Genomic DNA, 284 nt, shown 5'->3' on the forward strand with positions numbered 1-284 from the left:
GAATTCGATACTCGGTTCCCGCTGCTGACTGCTGCTGCTGCTGCTGCTGCAGCTGCTGCATCAGCAGCACCGCCGTGTCTCTGTCTACAGTCCCTCTTAGCCGGGCCTCAGCAAATCGGCCCTCAGGAGCAGCAGCAAGCCACTTTTGTTCTTCTGCTGCTGCTGCTGCTGCGCTGCCGCTGCTTCCGGGGGGCGACTTTGCTGCTGCAGCCTCCTTTGCTGCTGCAGCAGCTGCAGCAGCAGCAGCAGCAGCAGCAGCAGACCCTAAACCCGTAACGCGCACA

The sequence above is a fragment of the Eimeria tenella genome, genomic scaffold (assembly GCF_000499545.2).
Source record: "Eimeria tenella Houghton genomic scaffold, Eth_scaff2285, whole genome shotgun sequence".
NCBI classification, from domain to species: Eukaryota; Apicomplexa; class Conoidasida; order Eucoccidiorida; family Eimeriidae; genus Eimeria; species Eimeria tenella.